A 24,878-nucleotide genomic window follows, 5' to 3' on the forward strand; every position below is an offset into this window, starting at 1 on the left:
TACATGAATTACAATACCTAAATTTCCTCCTGATCACATGACCTAAAATACTAAAATCACCTCCTATTTACATGAGCTACAATACGTAAATTTCTTCCTATTTACATGAGATATAATACTTAAATTTCCTCCTATTTACATGAGATACAATACTTAAATTTCCTCCTATTTACATGAGCTGAAATACTTAAATCACCTCCTATTTACATGAGCTATAATACGTAAATTTCCTCCTATTTACATGAGATACAATACTTAAATTTCCTCAAATTTACATGAGCTAAAATACTTAAATCACCTCCTACTAACATGAGCTATAATACGTAAATTGCCTCCTGTTTACATGAACTATAATACGTAAATTTCCTCCTGCTTACATGAGCTATAATACGTAAATTACCTCCTGTTTACATGAGCTATAATACGTAAATTTCCTCCTGCTTACATGAGCTACAATACGTAAATTCCTCCTGCTTACATGAGCTATAATACTTAATTTTCTCCTACTTACATGAGCTATAATACGTAAATTTCCTCCTGTATACATGAGTTATAATGCGTAAATTGCCTCCTGTTTGCTTGAGCTATAAAACGTGAACTTTCTCCTGTTTACATGAGCTATAATGCGTAAATTTCCTATTGTTTACATGAGAAATGGCCTTCTGTATACATGAGCTATAATACGTAAATTTTCTCCAGTTTACATGAGCTATAATGCGTAAATTTCGTCCTGCTACATGAGCTAAAATACGTAAATTTTCTCCTGCTTGTATGAGCTATAATAAGCAAATTGCCTCCTGTTTACATAATCTATAACACGTAAATTTCCTCCAGTTTACATGAGCTACAACACGTAAATTGCCTCCAGATTACATAACCTATAACAAGTAAATTGCCTCCTGTTTACATATGTATTACACGTAAATTGCCTCCAGTTTACATGAGCGACAACACGGTAATTCCCTCCAGTTTACATAATCCATAACACGTTAATTGCCTCCGATTTACATAATATTTAACATGTAAATTGCCTCCAGTTTACATAAGCTATAATACGTAAATTGCCTCCTGTTTACATGAGCTTTAATATGTAAATTGCCTCCAGTTTACATGAGCTATAACACGTTAATTGCCTCCAGTTTACATGAGCTATAATACGTAAATTGCCTCCAGTTTACATGAGCTATAATACGAAAATTGCCTCCTCTTTACATAATCTATAACACGTAAATTGCCTCCTGTTTACATGAGCTATAATACGTAAATTACCTCCAGCTTACATAAGCTATAACATGTTAATTGTCTCCAGTTTACATGAGCTATAATATGTAAATTGCCTCCGGTTCACATAATCTATAACACGTAAATTGCCTCCTGTTTATATAATCTATAACACGCAAACTGCTTCCAGTTTACATGAGCTATAACACGTTAATTGCCTCCAGTTTACATAATATATAACACGTTAATTGCCTCCAGTTTACATAATATATAACACGTTAATTGCCTCCAGTTTACATGAGCAATAATATGTAAATTGCCTCCAGTTTACATGAGCTATAATACGTAAATGGCCTCTTGTTTACATGAGCTATATTACGTAAAATGCCTCCTGTTTACATGAGCTATAACACGTTAATTGCCTCCAGTTTACATGAGCTATAATACGTAAATTGCCTCCTGTTTATATGATCTACAATACGTAAATAGCCTCCTGTTTATATGAGCTATAATAAATTGCCTCCAGTTTACGTAAGCAATGATACGTAATTGCCTCCTGTTTACATGAGCTATAATACGTAATTTGGCTCCTGTTTACATAAGCTATAATACGTAAATTGCCCTTCCTGTTTATATGATCTATGATACGTTAATTGCATTTCGTTTTCATCTACGGTACACAAACTGCCTCTTCGTTTTTTTAAAATAACGAACAAACTCTCCATTTATAAATATACTAGCTGATGTACCCGTGCTTCGCTACGGAATTCTACATTGTTTACAGAATTCTATGTTAAGTAGTGTACACCTTGTGAGCAAGATTGTATTATATTGCATAGCAACGTTACCCTAGAACTTGTGAGCAAGATTGTATTATATTGCATAGCAACGTTACCCTAGAACCGCGATGGGGAAATCACCAAACGTCTTTTCTCATATGAAGACTGGGTTAGGGAATTTTCAGTGTGATGGTAGGTCTGCATGCCTACTCTGTCACAATCAGGTTGGGGATTTTTCATTATAATGGCAGACACTCACTCTCCATCTGCTTTTTTACATTCTCAGAAAGACTGCCTTAGTGGTTTTCCCAAGTGAAATGAACATAGGTCATTACAACGACGTCAGTAGGAATGGCGCGATTAAAAGCAATATGAAATACTCGATCAAATGAAAAACAACACATTTTCTCACTTTTAACGAACAGTACTACGCTACCGATCTAACAGTCCAAAGTTCCAGAGCTAGAATGGCCAAGCCGCACAGCCTTGATCCGTGAACACTCTTCGTTTTTCTTCGTCGGGGGGCGGTGGGGGGGGGGGTCGAATAGCAGGGAGCCCCAGGAGGACAGATCTATGCCCTTTTACTAATCTCTTTCCTAGGAGTACCCGATGAGTCGGAAAATCTCATCTCACTACACTGGTGGCGGAAAAATCTATCTGACTTGGAGGCAAATTTTTCCTCCAAGCCAGAGGAGAAAACCCCTCTTCACTGCTAATTTCGAACAAAATGAATATAGAATTTAATAAAAGTGAGGAGGCAGATGCTTTTCTTAAGTAACGTCTCTTTTCAGGGTTGAATTTTGAATTATTAATGAATTGTAGTTCTGTAATTTGGAATAGGCTTAAATTGTAATTCTAGACCAGGTCATACTACTATTACCAAGTGAGCCTCTGCCAAATCTGCACACTGCTCATTCAAAACAGCGCTTCAAAGTAGGGAGTGAATAGCTGGAATACTGATGAACCAGTGTGTTACGTATCAGCAGTATCAGACAATGTATGAACCAGAGGAATGGCATGCTAAAGAAAACAATTTTTTAACTCCCCAGCTCTTTCCCGCCAATATTGAGTCAGGCTGTTATACTCGGAACGCAACAGTAATCCCATCTATCAGAGTTGAGGGCACGATAAGAGGCAAAGAACATCACAACAAACAATGGTCAATGTAATGTTATTGTTGATCAATGTTATGCGCTTTCCATATTGTAGTAGGCCTTCGCATTTAGTTTTCTTCCGCCTCTAAAATACTACTCTTATCACAGTCGGTACGGTAAAACTGAATAAAACATAAATGATCGGAAATTGTATTCTCTATAACTTTTGTTATGTAGTACTTTTCTATAGGAGCAATAACGAAGGTATTTAAAAATTAAATTTTAGGTGCCTAACCCTAAACTACCATTTCACCCAGGAAATTGTTTATAGCTCAGACTACAGTTCTTTCTTCCCCGACTCTATATACCGATTTTCATTAAATTCTGTTCACCCATTTTCTCGTGGCTCGGCGTTGATGTGGCCTTAGCAACAAAAATCGAAATTCATGAATATCAGTGTTATTATAGCCGGTACGGTAAAATTGTATAAGACATAAATGATCGGAAATTTAATTCTATGTAACTTTAGTTATGTAGTATTTATCGACAGGACCACTTAAAATATAAATATTTGAGAATTGAATTTTAGGCCTTCCCCTAAACTACCATTTCACTCAGCGTGAATAAAATGATGTATAGCCTAGATTATAGTGGCTCATCCCCCGACTTTACATACCGATTTTCATTAAATTCTCTTCGGTCGTTTTCAAGTGATGCTTGTACATACATACAGACAGATAGATAGACAGAAAGAAATTACGGAAAAGGAAAAAGGCGCTTCCTTGTTACTGTGAACATGAACGATACAGAAATAGATTTTTTTCAAATTCTAAGCAATTTACAGATAAAACTCTAATTTTATATATTGCACCCATAATCGAATGAGCCTAATGGAAGTGATAATTAAATTATTGAAATTCGCATATGTGAATACTGCAGAGGCAGGGAAAAGCTAGCAGTCTCACAAAGCGGCACCCAGGAGTACATCTGTTAAATATGCTTTAAGTCACGAACAGGAAATAACTAACTAAAAGCCTCCCTCAAATAAAGTTTTATGGCACCGAAAAATGCAGACTTTCTACTTGGTTTCTCACGGGAAATCGGCGATATGGAATGTGCCCATCCCTAGTGTGCGACAAGGAAAGAGAAAATACCTGTCACCCCTTAGCAGAAAGTGGTTGCATCCGAGCTACGATGCGCGGCAAGATGTTAACCAATCACAATTTACGAAATTAAACTGTCTTGTCCTAGCGGGAATCTGTATTCAGTTTTCCGTGATTTGGTGTCGAAAGTAGTAGTGAAATATAGTGTCCTGACCTGCAAATAATATTTAACGAATATTTCACGCAAATACGTGGTTAATTATTTCTCAAATATAAGTTTTCAACATTGTGTGGAAGAGTGGTTGCGCCCGAGGAGCGGAGTGTCGTGGCGGCAAGGCGCCGTGCTCCGAGTGTAAATAGACCCTATGACGCTTTTCAATTTATAAATTAAGCTACGATCATTTCTAGTAGCGCAGTGCATCACAAAAATCAAACCAAATTTTGGAATATTTAGAGTGCATTTCCGAACATTTTAACCTACGGACAAGTGGAAAAACGATCCAAGGAACCGTATTACAGAGAGTGCAGCGCTAAGAGACGACTTAACATTTGTGTGAGTAGAGTCTTAGGCAACGAACAAACATTTAGGGAGAACTCTAAAATAATATCAGATTATAGGAAACAATCAGACAATTATCATAGCAAAATGGCAATGGTAGTTATTTTACAAACTTTTCATAAATGAACATTTAACGTAGTGAGACAGACGGACAACGGAGATGGACAATAGGAGTTTGCATAACATGTAATTATACAACATTTCTTACCTCACACGTAGATTGCACGTTAGTATTCTAGTGGAGAAGTATTGTTTTCGAGGAGTGTATTTTCATAAACATTTATTCACGTCTTACATGGGAACGTCACAATTAAACGTGCGCATTCTATAAAATGGTTATTTCATCTGAGACATTTGGGAGCAAACATTAGGTGAGCTAATTGCAGGGAGAGACTTTGTTTACTAGAGGAGCTTAACAGTACAAGGACTGGTGGCCACATTCATTCGTCAGAGTGAGGTCGATGGCTGCTAAATCCCTTGTGTAAACAAGCGGTAAAGGGGGAAGCTGGACAGAGACGACCAAGAGGAGTCCGCGCCAGGTAGGTGTTTCCTGACAGTGCACGTCAACTCATCGAGAGCTATTGCTGTGTAATTTAGGTTTTTCTTCATATGATTGTTAAAAGGCGTGTGTGGAAATAATCTTACGTGTGCTACGCAAGTATGAGAATGGATTCAATTCGTGTGTATAAAGTGTTGAATAGCCTCCACAAGATGAAGAAAATGGAGTAAAATTACGAGTATGTAGCGGGGACTGTGGAGCATCAAACCCGCCTTCCAGCACAAAGGTAAAATGAGCATTTTATAATCATGTAACAATATACTTGAGGGCTATGGCCAATCAGTAGTCAAATCTAGGATAGCGATTACTGTAGGCTTAGAATTAATAAAATTTCACGTACCGGATGCTATAAATTATATTTTAATTGTCATTTGCAATTACAGTTAGAAGTGAGACTAGGACAATCACATCTGACGATTCGGGATGTGAATGCCATGGTGTCATAATAATAATAATACACTGACTGACAGAGCAAATGCAACACCAAGAAGGAGTGGTCAGAACTTTATGCCAATTGCAGGGTAGACTGACGTCACTGAGGTATGCTCATGATGTGAAATGCGCCGCTGTGCTGCGCACGTAGCGAACGATAAATGGGACACGGCGTTGGCGAATGGCCCACTTCGTACCGTGATTTCTCAGCCGACAGTCATTGTAGAACGTGTTGTCGTGTGCCACAGGACACGTGTATAGCTAAGAATGCCAGGCCGCCGTCAACGGAGGCATTTCCAGCAGACAGACGACTTTACGAGGGGTATGGTGATCGGGCTGAGAAGGGCAGGTTGGTCGCTTCGTCAAATCGCAGCCGATACCCATAGGGATGTGTCCACGGTGCAGCGCCTGTGGCGAAGATGGTTGGCGCAGGGACATGTGGCACGTGCGCGGGGTCCAGGCGCAGCCCGAGTGACGTCAGCACGCGAGGATCGGCGCATCCGCCGCCAAGCGGTGGCAGCCCCGCACGCCACGTCAACCGCCATTCTTCAGCATGTGCAAGACACCCTGGCTGTTCCAATATCGACCAGAACAATCTCCCGTCGATTGGCTGAAGGAGGCCTGCACTCCCGGCGTCCGCTCAGAAGACTACCATTGACTCCACAGCAAGGACGTGCACGCCTGGCATGGTGCTGGGCTAGAGCGACTTGGATGAGGGAATGGCGGAACGTCGTGTTCTCCGATGAGTCACGCTTCTGTTCTGTCAGTGATAGTCACCGCAGACGAGTGTGGCGTCGGCGTGGAGAAAGGTCAAATCCGGCAGTAACTGTGGAGCGCCCTACCGCTAGACAACGCGGCATCATGATTTGGGGCGCTATTGCGTATGATTCCACGTCACCTCTAGTGCGTATTCAAGGCACGTTAAATGCCCACCGCTACGTGCAGCATGTGCTGCGGCCGGTGGCACTCCCGTACCTTCAGGGGCTGCCCAATGCTCTGTTTCAGCAGGATAATGCCCGCCCACACACTGCTCGCGTCTCCCAACAGGCTCTACGAGGTGTACAGATGCTTCCGTGGCCAGCGTACTCTCCGGATCTCTCACCAATCGAACACGTGTGGGATCTCATTGGACGCCGTTTGCAAACTCTGCCCCAGCCTCGTACGGACGACCAACTGTGGCAAATGGTTGACAGAGAATGGAGAACCATCCCTCAGGACACCATCCGCACTCTTATTGACTCTGTACCTCGACGTGTTTCTGCGTGCATCGCCGCTCGCGGTGGTCCTACATCCTACTGAGTCGATGCCGTGCGCATTGTGTAACCTGCATATCGGTTTGAAATAAACATCAATTATTCGTCCGTGCCGTCTCTGTTTTTTCCCCAACTTTCATCCCTTTCGAACCACTCCTTCTTGGTGTTGCATTTGCTCTGTCAGTCAGTGTATAATAATCAGAAAATAGTCGTATTTTTCTTAAGTGAGTTTCTCTCACATATTTCTGGACAAATTTTGATATAAGTTACTATTTTTGAATCTAAAATCTCTGTAGATATTTTATTTCTAGTGCAATTTCAGATTTTAACATAATATGGGAATATAATAATAATATAAGTGTTTTGGTGATATTCGATTTTGTGGACGCTGCCGAGTTGTTTTGAATTTAATTAGCTGTAATTATAGCGCATCCATTTTTATTATTCATTTTTGCACTATCACATTTAGATGATCGTTTTTGTTGGATATTTGCACCTTATATTTTGCGGGATGGTGTTGTATACGTAAAATTTTTATTTTCTTTGTGTGTACGTGGATTCATATTTTCGATAGCTGTGTATTTGACAGGCAAATCTTGTTGTTACGGTCAATAAATAAGGATAGGGAGACCATTGCAGGTCAAGTCTAATAATTCATGGCACGTGAATGTGAAGTGAGATCAAATAGATGAATATAGAGATAGTAATACCCCTGATGATAACAATTGAAAAATGGAAATATGAAGCTGGAGGACCATGTTGTAGTATGGTGTCGTAAATAATGAATGCGTACGACACAGTGTATCATTAAAGATTGGCCCGTATTCAAATGAGCGAGGCTACATTGGCAAATAAATGCCACTTTGAGAATAATGAGATGAATGTGAATTGAGATGTAAATAATTTAACTAGCATAGTTAAATCTTCGACGATATATGTGACATTTGTAGGTAGAAGGCTTACATATTTATAAATGTTCCAGGGACGAACATATCAGTCGGAAATATGCAAATCAAAGGCCGAGTTGAGATATGGAACAGACTGACCAAGCAATGTGTATAATTTGCAAGCCAATTGTAATCATTTTGACGTGTAATATTCTTAGTTAGGATTTTTGAAAGTAGTGAGATGTCATGCACAGACCTTTACGTCTGATGTCACGAGATTGCCGTCAAATTCACTCTATTGTTACTTTAAATCTGTTTGATCACGATTTTCCTGCATTTTTGGTCGTGTGCATTTTTATTTAATTTTTTGTCAGGCAGTGATCACGTCCATTGTTGGGATTTTTCTTTAACATTTCCTTTTCGTCTTTTTCTGCGCGGATAATTTTTGTAACCGTGTTTTAATTTTTTTATAGTGACAGAAGGTACGTGAAAGATTGTTCATGGTTAAATTGATGTAAATAAGATAGGAGTAGTTAGGTTATTTTGAATTTATTTTGTTTTCTTTTGGAGCATTGTGGTTACTCCATTGTCATGTACATTTTTTGTAAATAATAAATTTCATGTGTTAGGTTAGCAAGACCACAGATCGTTCATAGCCAGAATCCAAGTAAATATTTATGCTCTAGGACATCGTAAATCACAAAACCTTTGAACCCCACTACAAAAGTTTAATTAGGTAAATGATTCGACCTTTGATAAAAAGTTATGTCATAAGTGCTGTAAAATAAGTAGACAAGATGGAATCTGCCTCCGTTTACGATGATGTCATACATTTTTAATCCTTCTCTGTACAAATGCAGACAGCGGCAAGGTAAATAAAATTAATACTGTAAAAGGGTCTAAATTCATTTAATAAGGTAAAAATAAGGCACATAGCCTAACTTATTCTATCTAATTTGTTAAGTGTCCAGGCTATCACAGCTAGTAATGTGTAAATTAATGAAATAAGTAACTGTTCATCATCAACGTTTGATCTGGTAACTCCTCTTGGTTCAGCCAATGTTTATTAAGCTTGTGGCTAAGAAATAGAATGGTAATGAGATACCGTGTTCATGGATTTTCCTTTATTAACCAGGGTTATTGTACACAATAATGTTTTTACAGTTGGGTAGTTATCAACTTAATTGAACTTGGAGTCAACAAGCTTAGGACATCCACATTTTGAAATCTGTGTAATTAATTAATTAATGTTACGCGAGTCCAGTTATTTGAGATTTGATTTAAATGCATTTCATGGTGTCTTATTCAAAGGCTGTGTATTAGTGGACCAGTGGTCTGTTGTGGTTGTGCCTCGGACATAAAAGGCACCAGTTCGATGGTGATGTGTGTTATTCAAATTTTATTGACCTTCAGTCGAATTCATTCAAGGCAGATGTTTTATTTTTGGTTGAGGAGATTTGAATTGTAATATTTTCCAGTAATCTTACTGCATTTAGATTTAACTTAACTTCGTCTCATTTTTAAATTTCATTTATTTACATATTTTGCCGATTTTGTTAATAACCCCTTTTTATTATTTAAATTTAATTCAGTCTCTGGGTACCGTCATTTTGGTAGTTAGTTGACCTTTAGTCTTTCATTTCCTCACCCCCGATCGTGTGTGGCCTGTCAACCCCGAGGAAAGCTGAAGGACGTGACCATCCCTGAGAAGATAAGAGTCTACATGAGCGGTAGGTATTATGTGATGTCATTTTCTTACAGGAGCAGCCGGGGCATCAATCCAACAAAAAGAATACCGCATCGCACGCCTTGAAAATGGCACAATATATAGATTTTTAAGGTGCTTAAATAGGCTAGCTTCGTTTCGGTGGATTTACAGACATACAAATGAACTCACAAAGACAACATTCCGAAATCTGGGCGTCTATAAGATTCGTGAAATAATTAGTGGAATGTAAAAAAAATGAGTAAAAGCACTCATGTGTGCGGTACAGCTCAGCTTACTGTTTTCGTACAGAATAACTCAAAGAAAGACACAACAGGGGTAAGAAAGTGTGAGTTGGTTGCTCCATAGCCGCAGATAGGGCGCCTGCGATGATTGGTTCTAAAATGGTCTGGCTGGGCGTCTGCAACAAAATCTGAATAACAACAATTTAGGCATACACTGCAAATTACAGCAGGAAAATATTTTGTGTCAAAACTCTTAAATTTACAAAATCTTCATTTTTCGGCTGAAATATTTTGTGAAAACGATAAGTCAAATTGTGAACTTATTCCTAACCAGAACATTACTGATCAGTGGCTATCCAATGAAACATACTGATGTAGGGTTACATCAAAAGCCAAAAAGGGGATTGGCACGTAATTCTCTTCTGAGAGTGGCCTTCTTGCCATATGTACGCTACAGTCTGTCACGGATAGATCAGGCAATATTCTCAGAAGGCACAATATCAAGGCAATCTTTTAGCCTAATATCATTATAGGCAATTACTTGCGATTGTTAAAGATCCTATTAGTTTAAACTGTGCTGTAATATCTATGATCCCTTGCTCCTATGGCTAGGTCTATGTTGGCCAAACATGCAGGGAGGTAGCAACGAATGTTAAGGAACATCGCAGGCACTTACGTCTTTGCCAGCCAGAGATGTCTGCTGTGACAGAACATAATGACCAACAAATCACTTTTGATCCAACATTTGTCATTTGTAAAGAGAAACAATGTAAACCTTGCATCATTCGTGAAGCGATAGAAATTGCTAAACACCCGAATAATGTTTACAAGGGGGAAGGCTATATACTGAGTATATCACGGCTACCCTCCATTGTTAATCGTTCAATATGTTTCTCCTTAACTCTGCAGGCCATGGAAAATGAACTACATTAACTAACAGGGCCTTTCTGTCGTGAGTCTACTTACTATGGCGTGACAGTTGCCATGAACTTTTTTTTTTTTTTTTTTTTTTTTTTTTTTGCTATTTGCTTTACGTCGCACCGACACAGATAGGTCTTATGGCGACGATGGGACAGGAAAGGGCTAGGAGTGGGCAGGAAGCGGTCGTGGCCTTAATTAAGGTACAGCTCCGGCATTCGCCTGGTGTGAAAATGGAAAATGACGGAAAACCATCTTCAGGGCTGCCGATAGTGGGGTTCGAACCTACTATCTCCCGAATACTGGATACTGGCCGCACTTAAGCGGTTGCAGCTATCGAGCTCGGTACATTATTTTCATTCTTCATTCTTACTGCTCTGAAGACTATCTTGGTGGCAAGATTGAAACACATCAGCCTACAATAATTGTAACACGACCTAATATCCCCCAAATAAATACTATAATGTAATTCAGAGTAATTTAAAAAATCCTATTACCATACTGTGTGGACCAAATCGTATTATGCCCGAAGTATTTCTCCGATTTTCGTAAAATGCAATTCTGAAATGATTTCATTTGTCGTGGTTCCAGGGCGCGTGCTTAATACAGAACAGCTTCACTTGTACTGCTTCGTGATTACTTGCCAGGTTTGGTTATAATCGGCTTCTTTTTTCTTCGTAAAATTTCGCTCAGTTTACATAACACGCTTTGCGTCCATACTCTATATTTTTGAGTAATGTCACGTAGGACTTTTTTTTTTTTTTTACAAGTAGCTTAACCAACACAGATAGGTCTTATGGCAACGATGGGATAAGAAAGGGCTAGGAGTGGGGAAAAAAGCGGCCGAGACCTTAAGTAAGGTACAGCCACAGCATTTGCCTCGTGTGAAAATGGGAAACCACGGAAACCCCATCTTCAGGGCCACCGACATGATAGTAGGGTTCGAACCCACCATCTCCGGAACCCAAGCTGATAGCTACGTGACTCTAACCACGCAGCCACTTGCTCGGTACTTCAGAAGAAGAAAGCTCACCAATGAACTATAACATTCACCGTGGCACCTCTTTTCAAAAATGTTGTCCTAAAAACTGGACTAAACAAAGAGCAATTCTTTATATAATATGAAGATAACGTTTTGGGATTCAAGAGAGCAAATGTAGGGCAAGTAATAATTTATAGGACGAGGAATAACGGACTGGAATAATTGATCAAGGGAAATGTTTGATAACCGGCCCCGTGGTGTAGGCGTAGCGTGCCTGCCTCTTACCCGGAGCCCCGGGTTCGATTACCGGCCAGGTCAGGGTTTTTTACCTGGACCTGAGGGCTGGTTCAAGGTCCACTCAGCCTACGTGATTAGAATTGAGGAACTATCTGACGGCGAGATAGCGGCCCAGGTCTAGAAAGCCAAGAATAACGGCCGAGAGTATTCGTCGTGCTGACCACACGACAACTCATAATCTGCAGGCCTTCGGGATGAGTAGCGGTTGCTTGGTAGGCTGAGGCCCTTCAATGGCTGTAGTGCCATGGAAAAAATGTTTGATACATTTCCAAGTTCTTTGAACACATTTAAGAAAATACCAGGTAAACAATCTGATAGGGGATTCCCCCCCTGGGCGACACCACTAAATTCAGATCACTGATAATTTATACCTCTGTACACGAGCTGTTCTCAACGAATAACATTACTATGAACTCAATCTGTGTAAACGTATTCTTACTGTAACTTTTTTTTTTTACATTATCTCAAATTTATAAACTGTGTTCGAACTAGCGGAGATCATTCACATTGTCAGCAATTCAACACTTCTACTTCTTCAGACCCAGTTCCTAAATCAAATAAGAACATCAATCAACAATAACAGCATACGAAAGCTCAATGAAAATACTGATCTGTAAGAACCAGGATATGGACTCAGAACCTTCCATTTCCCAGTGATCAGATCTTCGCGATAAGCAGTGGCTTGTCTCCAGTCCATCATTGTTCTCGAACGTGGCGCTCCTATTCTCTGTAATTTATTTGGACAGGAATCTAACGTCTGCATTGCTGCACTTATCTCAATATCAGTGTCTACTTTCTCCGGGCGGTATTTGAACCAGGAATCACAACTCTGCACTGCCCGAGGGCACACTCTATGTTACATAGATGGGCATTAAGTCTGGCAGACCCTCATTTTGTTATTATATCGGTGGACTATATTTACCTCTATCAAGCCGTAGGTTCCACCAATAGCTGTCCTTTTACACTCAGGCTAGGAGGGACGCTAGTCATACTTCTCAAGAACAAGTGTAAATCTCGCAGTAATATTTACAAAAGAACTGTTTAGGCCACGGCCATCAGTCCACTCACCTCCAAACATCTCCATCACCACCACAAATCTCCTAGCTGAGTGGTGGTGATGGTATTATTGTTTTAAGAGGAAGTACAACTAGGCAACCATCATCTATATAACACTAATCAGAGGGGGGAAAAATAGAAGGGATCCGACAATTCGAAAAATGAAGGTATCGGCCAAAGGAAGACATAGGCCACGGAGGGCGTGAAAATAAAAGACTCCCTAGGCTTCAAGTGCTCTAACACTGTCGGAGTTGGAAAAGAACAAGAGTTGACCAAGGGAGATCGGATAGGATATATGAAAGTGTCCTAGCTTGTCGGAACGCGTCACAAAAGGCCTCGTCTGTCACAATTCCTTTCCAAAAAAAATTCCTTTCCAAGAGCCTGGCACAAGTAAGTGGAAGCAATGTCGACACTCAGCTAAGGGTCCCGTGGTCGCCAACCCACGCTGCAAAGTTCAGAGCCCCTGGGGCCCCATTTAGTCGCCTCTTACAATAGACAGGGAATATCGTGGGTGTTATTCTACGGTCCCTACCCACAGCGGTATCTCCTGGCTGAGAGACGGCGTCACTGTCTAAGAAGCCCGCCTCCCCCTTCAGGATCCCCTGTGGCTGGGGGTGGTAGAATGACACCCACGGTATCCCCTGCCTGTTATAAGAAGTGACTGAAAGGGGCCCCAGAAACTCTGAACATGGGTTGGCGACCATGGGACCTTTAGGTGAATGCTGGCTTTGCTTCCGACTTGTGCCAGGCTCGTCACTTTCATCTATCCTTTCGGACCTCCCTTGGTCAACTCTTGTTCTTTTCCAACCCCGACAGTATTAGAGCACTCGAGGCCTAGGTGTCTTTCATTTTCACGCCCTTCGTGGCCCTTGCCTTTCTTTCGCCGATACCTTCATTTTTCGAATTGTCGGATCCCTTCCATTTTCTCTCTGTGGTTAGTGTTATATAGAGGATGATTTCCTAATTGCTTCCTCTTAAAACAATAATCACCACCATCACCACCTTACTAGAGACCTGTATAGTTACAGTAAGACAACGGATGAATATGCAATGGTCAACTGGATGGAAAAGACATTTTGTTGCTAGGGTTACACTCGGTCACACTAACTTCCGGAAAGCAAATTATCAGGTGACCCGCAGCCGTAAGACATATTTATGTCAAAATTGATGGATTCTTTGTTTGACGCTGGAAGGAAGGAGTTTTTTCTATTTATTTTACGTCGCACCGACGCAGATAGGTCTTATGGCGACGATGGAATAGGAAAGGCCTGGGAATGGGAAGGAAGCGGCCGTGGCCTTAATTAAGGTACAGCCCCCAGCATTTGCCTGGTGTGAAAATTGGAAACCACGGAAAACCATCTTCAGGCCTACCGACAGTGGGGTTCGAACCAACTATCTCCCGGGTGCAAGCTCACAGCTGCACACCCCTAACCGCACGGCCAACTCGCCCGGTTTTGGTGATATTAAGCATGGCGGTAATGGACTAATTATTTCTTTTTGCTGTTCACCACAAACGGAGTATTCTGCGTCAACACCACATCTCAAAGGTATCGATACGAAGTTTCTCTCTAACCATAAGAGTCCAGGTCTCGCAAGCTTAAGAGAAGACGGAAAATGCAAGCCTTTTCAAATGCTGGACTCTGTGTTGTTTGTAAATGACCCTATCCACCACATCCTGGTCAGTTCTAAAAGGGATACGACTTATAGGAGAATACTGACTATATTAAGTCAGACTATGGACTGTGCACGTGGGGAACTGGGAGTGAGATTTGTAGATCCTAATGGGCAGCTTCGACAGTTCTGCCAGAAACGCAGTATCGCCTCAGTACGTCTCTGTCTGCAGTCCAAACATAAAGGGCCTTCCGTATGAGGTATTCACCATAGTGATGAAAAAATGCAGCTTTGTCTGATGACCTTAGACACTCAAAAGATTTCGGGAAGTTGACCATAGATTACTGCAGTGGCAGTGTGATTATCACACTGATTTGTCAGCGATGATATTTAGTGTGATGGAACACAAATTGCCAGTTTGGCACAGAGAGCACAGTCAAATGCATTTCTTGTCGTCCAAGAAATAGATGAAGACGGACACAGAATTTACGCGAATCCGCCCTCGTGTTGCTTTGCCCCCTACAATAGCTGTTTGTTCCACGGGTGTTGTTTATTTGGGTCATCAGTCCATAGACTGGTTTGGTGCAGTCCTCCAAACCTAACCCCATGGCTCAACAACCCCGAAGGGCCATGGTCTACCAACACGAAAGCCTACAGATTATAAGGTGTCGTGTGGTCAGCACAACGAATCCTCTCGGCCGTTATTCTTGGCTTTCTAGACCGGGGCCTCCATCTCACTGTCAGATAGCCCCTCAATTGTAAACAAGTAGGCTGAGTGGACTTCGAAGCAGCCCTCAGGTACAGGTAAAAATCCTTGACCAGTCCGGGAATCTATCCCGGAGCCTCCGGGTAAGAGGCAGGCACACTACCCTTACACCGCGGGGCCGGCGGTGCAGTCCTCCATGACATCTTATGCTGTGCTAGACTTTTCAGTTCTACGTGACTGCTACATTCTACAACTGTTCTAGTCTGTTTGTCATATTCATACCTTGGTCTACCCCTACCGTTCTTACCATCTACACTTTTCTCAAAAACCAACTGACCAAGTCCTGGGTGCCTTAAGATGTGTCCTATCATTCTATCTCTTCTTCTGGTCAAATTTCACCAAATCGTTCTCCTCTCACCAATTCGATTCAGTATTTCTTCATACCTGATTCGATCTAACCATCTCTCCTTCAGCATCCTTCTGTAACACCACATTTCAAAAGCTTCTATTCTATTTCTTACCGAGCTAGTCATCGTCCATGTTTTACGTCTATACAATGTCACGCTCCAGATGAAAGTCTGAGACGTATGCTATACAGACACTTATTTGTTTTTTGAGAAGTTCGACGTTTTCTTTTCTTTTTTTTCTTTTTTCTTTTTTTTTTTTTTTTTTCATTAGTAATGGAATTACTGTCTTCCCCAGTCCAACACCATATTACTACATCGAGGTTCGAAGCGAGCAAATTTCTTTCCTTCAGAAAGATTTTACTTGCTTGTGCTAGTCTGCATTTTATGTCCTTCTCACTTCTGCCTTTATTAGTTATTCTACTAACGAAGTAACAATATTCATCTACTTTACGGCTTCATTTCCTGATCTAATATTTCCTGCATCAGCTAACTTCTTCGACTGCATAGGCCCTACCATTACTTTTGTTTTGGATTCACTTATTTTCATCTTCTATTCCTCCGAGACTGTGTCCATTCCCTTCAGTAATTTCTCCAGATCATCTGCAGTCTCAGATAAAATAACAATATCGTCGGCATATTTCAGAGTTTTGATTTCCTCTCTGTGGATTGTGCTTACCTTTCCAAATTCTTCTTTGATTTCCTTCGCCGCCTGTTATATGTAAGGAGGGGATGAACAACAGCCTTGCCTCATATCTAGGGATGTGTGCGTTACAATGTAGGGCTTATATAATAATAATAATAATAATAATAATAATAATAATAATAATAATAATAATAACCGTCTCTGTGGTGTATTGGTTAGTGTGATTAGCAGCCACGCCCAGAGGCCAGGGCTCGATTCCTGGCTCTGCTACGAAATTTGAAAATTAGTACGAGTGCTGGAACGGGGTCCACTCAGGCTCGCGGGGTCAAATGAGTAGATTGGGGTTCGATTCCCACCTCATCCATTCTAGAAGTGGTTTTCCGCGGTTTACCACTTGTCTTCCAAGCAAATGCCGAGATGGTACCTACGTAACTTAAGGCCACGGCCGCTTCCTTTCCTCTTTCTTCCCTATCCCTTCCAATCTTCCCATCCCCCACGAGGCCCCCGTTTAGCATAGCAGGTGAGGCCACCTGTGGGACGTACTGGTCCACCTTCTCGGTTGTATCCCACCGATCCAAAGTCTCATTCTCCAGGACACTGCCCTTGAGGCGGTAGATGTGGGATCACTCGCTGAGTCCCAGGGAAAAACCAACCGTGGAGGGTAAACAGATTAAGAAAGAAAGAAAGATAGAAAGAAAGAAAGAAAAAGAAAATAATAATGATAATAATAATAATAATAATAATAATAATAATAATAATAATAATGCTTTTACAATTGGCTTTACGTCACACTTACACAGATAGGTCTTATGACGATGATGGGATAGGAAAGATATAGGAGTGAGAAGGAAGCCAGCGTGACCTTAATTAAGGTACAGCCCCAGCATTTTCCTGGTGTGAAAATGGGAAACCACGGCCAACCATCTTCAGGGCTGCCGACAGTGGGGTTCGAACCCACTATCTCCAGGATGCAAGCTCACAGCTGCGCGCCTCTAACCGCACGGCCAACTCGCCCGGTATGCTAATTGTTTTTACGTCCCACTAACTACTTTAGACCGTTTTTCGTAGACGCCAAGGTGCCGGAATTTTGTCCCGCAGGAGACATTTATGTGCCAGTAAATCTACCGACGCGAGACTGACGTATTTGAGCGCCTTCAAATACCACCGGACTAAGCCAGGATCGAACCTGTCAAGTTGGGGTCAGTAGGCCAGCGCCTTAATCGTCTGATCCACTCAGCCCGGCCACGTATATTATTACCGTATTTTCCTGCGTAAGAAGTTACGCAGTATAGCATGAAGTATAACGAGTTGAGGAAAGTTTGTCATAAATACCCTCGTTGACATAAATGATACTTTCAATTTATCTACAAGAAATCAGTGCATTTTATAGAATATGTCGGCAATTTCTAAAAGTGTTTATCTGCCTTCTTAGTTAACACAAAATGCCAGGATATACAGTGACTGCAGTAGGTAAGTACTTGTAACAGCACGCCTGCTGTCGACACGGCCACTCTTGGCGTCCTCGTGCTAAGCTACGAAAAGGTTGCTGTATCTCTGCCAGGAATATTTAACTCGGACAGCAAGATACATAGGAGGTCTAAATAAACAATCAAGCCAATCTTGTTAATTTATAGAATGCTTAAATTGATACTATATCAAAAGAAGGTTTTGTACGAGAGAAGTTGGCTACTGACTCATTTGTTTGTGGGACTCACGAGCAACATTAATTACCATCTGAGCGTCACTGTGTCTGTTATAAAGCAGCAGAAAAAATTATTATGCTTTCAGCTTCTTTCAGTGTATGTACAGGTAGTAACATGACATTTCGTACACCGAGTAGTCAATTACAGAGGAGAAGAAGGTGGTGGTAGTGATCTTTTTTTAAATTCTTACTAGTGGTTTATCGTCCAAGAAACACATCAAAGGTTTTCGACGACACTAGGATGGGCTAGGATTTGGAAGGTAGCAACAGTGGCCTTATTATGTTGTAACTCCAGCATTTGCTTGGTGTGAAAATGGGAAACTACGGAAAACAATCTTCAGGGCTGCCTACAGTGGGGTTCGAACCTACTATTGAATGCAAGCTCTGAGCTACGCGAGCAGCTCGCTCGGTATACTTTGCCTCTACGGTGAGCAGACTCTTTAGCGCATACTTACCTCCTTACATGAATTTCATACAATATACAGGGTCTCTCACAGAAACTCAGACCGCCGGGCTGAGTGGCTCAGACGGTTAAGGCGCTGTCCTTCTGACCCCAACTTGGCAGGTTCAATCCTGGCTCAGTCCGGTGGTATTTGAATGTGCTCAAATACGTCAGCCTCGTGTTGGTAGATTTACTGGCACGTAAAAGAACTCCTGCGGGACTAAATTCCGGCACCTCGGCGTCTCCGAAAACCGTAAAAGAGTAGTTAGTGGGACGTAAAACAAATAACATTATTATTATTAGAAACTTGGACCAAACGCACGGTGTTTGTACTCTGACGTCGCCCTGTTTTACGCATTTAAACAATCTTACCTTACCTTATAAAAGATGCTGGAAGTGTCATCCTTGCTGTATTATACAGACATTGTATCCGGTAACAACATTCTGGCTGACACGAGTGAGTTCCGCCACTGTAATGTTTCTGATTTCATTCGTAATGTTTTCTTTCAATTCCTCCAATGTGTGAGGATTTGTTCGATTTTTTTCTTGCAGTTTACCCCACAAGTAAAACTCACACACTTTTAGATGTGAAGAATGAGGGGGAAATAGACCAGCACTGATCACTCTGTTTGCAAAAAACACTTCCGAGATAGTAAGAATGGAATTTTCTGCTGTATGAGCAGGGGCTGAATCTTGTTGAAACTACGCACGCGATTTTCTTCTTCCGTTAATGTCATCTTCATATCTCTCTGCAATTACTGTCGTCTCGAAAAAAATAGACCCAATTAATTCGTCTTGCACTAAGAGCACTCCAAACACCAATCTTCCTATGATATTGAGTGACTTCATAAGCACCATTAGGATTTTCTGCATACCAACAGCGAGAGTGAAAATGAAATGGCGTATGGCTTTTAGTGCCGGGTATGTCCGAGGACATGTTCGGCTCGCCAGGTGCAGGTCTTTTGATTTGACACTCGTAGGCGACCTGCGCGTCGTGATGAGGATGAAATGATGATGAAGACGACACATACACCCAGTCCCCATGCCAGAGGAATTAACCAATTATGGTTAAAATTCCTGACCCTGCCGGGAATCGAACCCGGGACCCCCGTGGCCAAAGGCCAGCACGCTAACCATATAGCCATGGAACAGCGAGAGTTGTGACTGTTCACACGACCATTAATATGAAAACAGAACTTTTTCATACGAAATGATAATTGTCTCACCATGTTAACAGCTGAGATTCAGACTGGCGACTCATGCTTGCCAGGTCGAACACGTGCAGGCTGCTTGCGAGGTCAAGAACTGTGCGCGCGCCTCCCATACTGCAGCTGTCGTAGCGCAGAGTACAAAGACCGTGCGCTCGGTCTGGGTTTATATGAGGGACCCGGTACAGGATGGTCGAAAAAAACTTGAACCGTGTATATGTGCGTTAGAGAATTGGTCACACTAATAAATAATTTGAAAAAAATAATTCGAAACCTAACACCCAGTAGCGGCGATTAGAAGGAGAAGGGATGCCGGTCAGGAGGGGGGGAGGGGGTTTAAATTTTGATTCCAGTTTAGCTGCTGGAAGCTAGGAATTATAGGACTTCTGTGCCAGTATGGGTTTAGCAGTTACGAATACATTCTTCAAGCATAAGGCTATTCACCGCTACACATGGGAGGCTAGGGATACCAGATCCATAATAGACTATATCATAACCGACTTCGAATTCAGGAAATCTGTTAGGAATGTACGAATTTTCCGGGGATTTTTTGATGATACAGACCACTATCTGATCTATAGTGAACTAAGTATCTCTAGGCCTAGGCTAGAAAAAATTAAATCTGTCTGCAAACGAATAAGGGTAGGAAAATCTCCAAGACGAGGAAATTAGACAAAAGTAAATGGATATGATGAGAAGTTTCGAGCAGTAGACAGTAAGCAGGTTCAGGATATAGAAAGAGAATGGGTGACATATAGGGATGCCTGACAGCCTGTTTCCAGTCATTCGACCGGGTCAGGAATGGAATGAATAAAGCCCCCGTCTAGCGGCGAGGATAGGAATTGTGCCGGCTGCCGAAGCCTGTCGCACTCCTCTGGGGCAATGATTAATGAATGGCAAATGAAATGATATTGGAGAATGTTGCTGGAATGAAATGTGACAGGGAAAACCGGAGTACCCGAAGAAAAACCTGTCCCGCCTCCACTTTGTCCACCACAAATCTCACATAGAGTAACCGGGATTTGAACCACGGAACCTAGCGGTGAGAGGCAGGCGCGCTGCTGCCTGAGCCATGGAGGCTCTAAATTGTGTTCGATACTAAACAAAATATATTCTTTAAATTGATAATTGAAATGGCAAGACTTGTTGCGATAATATTGATATGATATAAAACTCTGAAATTACAACTGAAAGAAACTCTAGGCATTAAATTTGAAATCCTCTTGACCCGACATTTAAAAGTTGTACAAGAAATTCATCTCTCACGAGTTCACGAAACAGTACCTTCAACACGTTGAATGTTATTACGACGTATTCCTTTGAGTTGGTATCAGCTGTAGGTATCTCAAACCTAATTTGGTGATCTTTCCTTTTAGTTTCACAAACGAGATATAGCATGACTTGAAATTATATTCACACTTCACAATCAACTTTACAAAGTAATTCACCGTAACTGTCAGTCTGCATTGCGACGACTCAATATTCGGCTGTCACCGAACTGACAAAAGAACTCTACCGAACAGACACATGGAACACACTCCGAACATATAATCCATTTAGTCACTGTTCGCCATTCGTCTTCTTCCAATTGATTTCATGGCAAGTCTCTCCATTCATTCCAACCAATTGAAGTATCTAACTGATCTGCCGCTGTAGGATACAGCCCTTTATATAGACATAAGTTGTCACACCCACGTCATTTCTAAAAGAATACATGATGTAACTCCCACCCAGTTCCAAAGTATTACATATAATGATGAAATAGCCTCAGGCAAACTAGGAGTTCCCTAAATTATCTCATAGAGCGATGACTCGACAGTTTCTGTAACAGTATTACAACACATGTTGCAATGTCAAAAGGTTTCACAAACATATCCTTATCTGATATTAGGCAGCAACTCTCACTCTACATGGTTTTAATGTTAATACACACATATGTATACACAATAAATTAACTACAATGAAGCAAGCGATAATTAATTAATACATAGCGAAATCAGATTATAGAATTGAATCAATCAATAATAATAGTTACAATAATAGTAATAATACAGATATAATAATAATAATAATAATAATAATAATAATAATAATAATAATAATAATAATAATAATAATATACTAAAAATAATAATAATACAGATGAATGCCTGTAACGAAATTGAACTGTTACAGTATTCCCTTAATATTGTTACGAATAAAAGTCCGCATGTTTCATTACTTTAATTTATTTCAGGATGACCCAATAAATGCACACACATGTGTGCACATACAAGTCAATTCAGCTATGAATGGCCACACTTACTAATTACTGTCCATCTAAAAGTCTCTCTTCCTTATGGCACAGTAGGCAGTCCGCCCCTTGCTATTAGCTTGGGACGGCTAATCCTTACTTTCACTTCCCCAAATTCAGTCACATCATACAACAGTTGTGTGCAGTCCGCTGAACTTGAACACAGGGCTACGGGCTACACAACACACTCCAGTAATTCATACAGTCACATGCAGTGAACAACTAAATAGCTCAACAGTAAACAGCAGGACGATACAACAGCGACTATTAACAGAGGTCCATTTCCCCTCACACTCACGATAGTGGCTTCCCTCGCTGACTCATGGCGATCCTCAGTCCATAGGAATATACAAACACAGAGTACTCTTAGGTAGTACACAGTCCTATGTTCTGCGCGTCGTCTGTAGCCCCGCTACTCGCTTCACACTCCGGCACGCAAACAACAACTCCTCGTTCAGACCTCGGCGGGACACTAGCGACAGCCAACACCTCTGTCGCTCTCAGCCCAGCCACGGAACCCTAAAAGAAGGAGTCTCACACTGACTCCACCACGGAGTCCAACACTGAGTCCGAGTCCATCACCAACACTGACTATAGCTCCACCACGGAGCCTAACTCTGACTGACTCACTATCCTCTTCCAAAAAGTACCGAAAGGGGTTACAACAGGCCTGGCACGTAACAATATTCATTCCTGTCGTCTCTTTTTCCAATGTGGTTAAATAAATACGAGGATTGGGGCAAAAGTCATGGCAACTATTTTTTCTTGTAGATATGTGAACGGATCACAAACGTATATGTGTCGTGTGGAAGTTCTGCAGGCATAGTGTGTATGCAGAACAACAGATGGCTCTGTAATAGCTGGTAGTAGCGCAGCGAGGGCTGTGAAATCAGTCAGTTGGTGAGTGTCGTGCGTGATGGAAGTAACCCGTGTTGAGCAGCGCGCTTACATAAAAATAGCCGTTCTCCGAGGGAGAAATGCGATGGACTGCCACAGTGAATCAGTTGAAGCCCTTGGAAATAATGCCCTACCATACCGTACAGTAGCACGGTGGGTAGGAAAGTTTCAGCAAGGACGTGTGTCAACCAGTGATGAGCAACGTTCGGGACGACCTGTCAGTGTGCGGACCGACGTGGCACGTGCCGTCATCGAGCTCCTGGTTGAAGACAGACGATGGACGCTACTGGAGTTAGAGAGGGGAAGTGGCATCGAGAAACGCACCGTCCACAGGATATTGCGTACTGAGCTGCAACTGCGCAAAATCGCATCGCGGTGGGTACCGCATGCACTGACGAAAGTTCAAAGGTGGGTGCGCTATGCAATATGCTCCAACCACGTTGCACGCTGGCAACAGGACGGCGATCAATTCTTGTCACGAATAATCGCCATCGATGAATTTTGGGCCAGGGCATAGGAACCAGAACTGAAACGCCAGTCCGCGGAGTGGCGACATGTTGGATCACCAAGGAGGCAGAAGGCCCGTCAGAATCCTTGCCCAGTCAAACTGATCGTGATAGTCGCGTATGACGTCAGGGGTGTCATTGTTTGCCACTTTGTTCCACATGGCAGAACAGTGACCTCACAGTACTACAGGGACTTCCTGGTACGACAGGTACGACGTGGCGTTCGGGAGAAACGTCCATATAAAGCAGAGTGTGTAGGGCAGCTACTGTGACGTTAGGGATGGGAAGAATTAGAGCACCCACCGTACTCTCCCGACATTTCGCACTGTGACTTTGATCTCATTCGAAAGATTAAGGAACCACTACGTAATAGGCGGTTTGCAACACGAGAGGACATTGCTAATGCTGTGCGCCACATTTGATTCACACATAGTGCGGCAAATACTGAGGCAGATGGTATTCAGCGCCTCCCACATAGTTGGCAGAGTGTGGTGTCAGTAGCAGAGGACTACTTTGAGGGTCTTTGGGCCCAGGTTTGTCATGTCAACTTTATGTGTACTGTGTTGTCATTATTTTGCACCGGGATGGCCATATTGTCCTGTATATTACCGTAATAAATTAGTGTGTTACGATAGTTCAGTGCTATTCATTGTCCACACATGTAGTTAACACCTTGTCCTTTCGTCTCTATATAGCACATTTTCCAACCGGACTGGTATCTTCAAGAAAAAATATAGTAGTCCTGACTTTTGCCCCAACCCTCGTATTAATTCAATTAAATAAAACACAAACGTATGTTGAAATTTTCGAATTAGGAGGCAAGGGAAAATTACGTTAAAACCTCAAAGTTTGGATCCTAGAACACGAAATGTCGCTACTAATGAGATGCGTGTGAAAATGTGTTTATATGTTTGTAGAACTATCAGGTGTGAACGACTTGATATATCTAGATTAAACACACACAATTACGGTATGAACCGAGATAACTCATAGGATTCTTCTTCTTCTATCGCTTTTCCAACACCTGGGGAGTCGCACATATGCATTTGGCCCTGTTTTACGGCCGGATGCTCTTCCTGATACCAACCCTATCTATGTGGAGGGTTGTTATCACTATTGCGCGTTTATATAATTGTTGGTCGTGTGGTGTGTTGTCTAATATTATAAACACCCAGTCCCCGAGCCAGAAGAATTATTCAGATGCGATTTAAAATCCCCGATCTGGCCGGGAATTGAATCTGGGGTTCTCTGAACCGAAGGCATCAACCCTGACCATTCAGCCAAGAAGTCGGACAGGCTAGTTTATAAGGGGGCTATGCAGCGAAATAAAATGCGAAGCATGTCAGAGGATAATATGTACGCCTGGGAACACT

Source organism: Anabrus simplex, chromosome 1 (genome assembly GCF_040414725.1).
Source record: "Anabrus simplex isolate iqAnaSimp1 chromosome 1, ASM4041472v1, whole genome shotgun sequence".
Taxonomy (NCBI): Eukaryota; Metazoa; Arthropoda; class Insecta; order Orthoptera; family Tettigoniidae; genus Anabrus; species Anabrus simplex.